The sequence below is a fragment of the Camellia sinensis genome, chromosome 11 (assembly GCF_055761805.1).
Source record: "Camellia sinensis isolate YWXY chromosome 11, ASM5576180v1, whole genome shotgun sequence".
NCBI classification, from domain to species: domain Eukaryota; kingdom Viridiplantae; phylum Streptophyta; class Magnoliopsida; order Ericales; family Theaceae; genus Camellia; species Camellia sinensis.
The window spans coordinates 116721415-116723937 of NC_138971.1; the positions used below are offsets into that span (position 1 = coordinate 116721415).

The window sequence follows — 2523 nt, forward strand, 5'->3', positions numbered from 1 at the left end:
TTACCGTGTGTACTGCAAATGGTGATTGTTTTACGTTTTTGGGAGATAGGTGTGATGAGTCCTTACCCTTCTCTTACTACCAGCGTGGCCGGGGGCAGATGAATTTTCTATTGGCAACCCTTTGGGAGGATGGTAGTGACGTAATTCGGAAGGAATTCCCAAGGGTAGTATGTGATTACCTTGATGTCTTTCCTGAAGATCTCATGGAGTTGCCACCTCATAGGGAGGTAGAGTTCACCATAGACTTGCTTCCGGTTACGACACCTATTTCCTTGTCGCCATATAGATTTGCCCCAGCTGAATTGGTGGTATTGAAGGAACAGTTACATGATTTACTTAGTAAGGACTTTATACGCCCTAGCACTTCACCTTGGGGAGCCTCAGCTTTGTTTGCGAAGAAGAAGGATGGGTCCTTGAGATTGTGTGTAGATTATCGTAAATTGAATCAAGCCACGGTTAAGAACAAATACCCCTTGCCTAGAATTGATGACCTCTTTGACCAACTTAAGGGCTCTCGTTGTTTCTTCAAAATAGATTTAAGGTCGGGTTATCATCAAATTCGAGTTAGGGAAGAAGATATTCCCAAAACCGCCTTTCGTACTTGATATGGTCATTATGAGTTTTTGGTTATGCCTTTTGGTTTGACCAATGCCCCAGCTACGTTCATGGATCTAATGAATAGGATCTTCCGGGAATTCCTTGATAAATTTGTGGTTGTCTTCGTAGATGATATTCTTATTTATTTGCCTTCCAAAAAAGAACATGAAGAGCATCTTCGTACAGTTTTGCAACTTTTTAGGGAGCATCGGTTATATGCAAAGTATGAGAAGTGCGAATTTTGGCTTTCAAAAGTGAAGTTCTTGGGTCACGTAGTTTCGGGAGACGGGGTTATGGTGGACTCATCAAAGATAGAAGCCGTGTTAGAATGGGAGCAGCCTAAGAATGCCTTGGAAATTCGTTGCTTTCTGGGTTTAGCTGGTTACGACCACTGGTTTGCAAAGAATTTCTCTTCCTTAGCATCACCCTTGATAAGGTTGACCCGCAAGGAAGTGAAGTTTGTTTGGAATGAAGCATATGAGAACTCCTTCCAAGAATTAAAGTTTAAATTGACCACCGCTCCAATTCTCATCATTCCAGAACGAGGGTCAGGTTATACGGTGTACTGTGATGCTTCCAGAGAGGGATTGGGATGCGTTTTTAATGCAAAAGGGAAAGGTGGTGGCATATGGTTCGCGCCAATTGAAGACCCATGAAAGAAACTACTCGACACATGATCTAGAACTCGCAGCAATTGTTTTTGCTTTGAAGTTGTGGAGACACTACCTCTACAGTGAGAAATTTGAAGTCTTCTCCGACCACAAAAGCCTCAAATATTTATTCTCTCAGAAAGACTTAAACTTACGTCAACGGAGATGGATAGAATTCCTAGAAGACTATGATTTTGAGATGCACTACCACCCCAGTAAAGCTAATGTAGTGGCGGATGCCTTGAGTAGAAAGTCGGCGAGTATGATGGCCAACCTAGCAATGAATGAGTGGAAGATGATGGGGGACGTCAACGAGTTTGGTTTACAGTTTGGTGAGTCTCCAGAACAAGCTACCATTTTTACCACTGTCGCACAACCGACTCTTGTTGCAAAAGTAATTGAAGCTCAATTAGGGGATCCAAAAGTGGAAGCTATAAAAGAGAGGATTTATCTCGGAAAGGAAGAGAGGGGTTTAAATGTTTATGCGGACTCTAGTGTTCGTTATCTCGACCGGTTGTTTGTACCTGAATCAATGAGAAATGAGGTTTTGAAAGACTTTCATCATTCTCGTTTCGTTGTGCACTCGGGGGCACCAAAATGTATCATGATCTAAGCTGCCAATTTTGGTGGAGGGGCATGAAAAAAGATGTAGCCTCTTTTGTCTTCAAGTGTTTAACATGTCAACAAGTTAAGGCGAAACATCGAAGATCGGCAGGATTATTGCAGCCCCTTTTAGTTGCCGAATGGAAGTGGGAATACGTCAACATGGATTTTGTTTCTAGCCTCCATAGCACTCAGAGAAGTAATGATGCAGTGTGGGTGATTGTCGACATACTTACTAAGTCGGCTCATTTTCTTGCCATGAGTATGGGGGACTACGTAGAATATTTAGCGGAACTTTATGTTTGTGAGATTGTTCGCCTCCATGGAGTGCCAGTCAGCATAGTGTCAGACAGGGACCCTCACTTTACGGCCAGATTGTGGTAGAGTCTTCAAAGTGCCTTGGGAACTCAATTAAACTTTAGTACAGCATACCACTCGCAAATTGATGGGCAATCCGAACGTGTTATTCAAATTCTGGAAGATATGTTGAGGGCCTGTGCACTAGATTTTAAAGGGTCATGGGAGAAGCATTTACCCCTGGTGGAATTCGCGTATAACAATAGTTTTCAAGCCAGTATTGGAATGGCACCTTTTGAGGTGTTATCTGGGCGTCCGTGTAGATTGCCAGTATGTTGGACTGAAGTGGGAGATTCATTTTTGTTGGGCCCGGACC

The 2523-nt window shown here is 43.0% G+C and overlaps 1 pseudogene; it reads left to right on the forward strand.

Moving 5' to 3' along the window:
* The first annotated feature begins 665 nt into the window (after positions 1 to 665).
* Positions 666 to 1253, forward strand: LOC145802572 (putative mitochondrial protein AtMg00860 pseudogene; annotated as a pseudogene).
* Positions 1254 to 2523: the final 1270 nt, after the last annotated feature.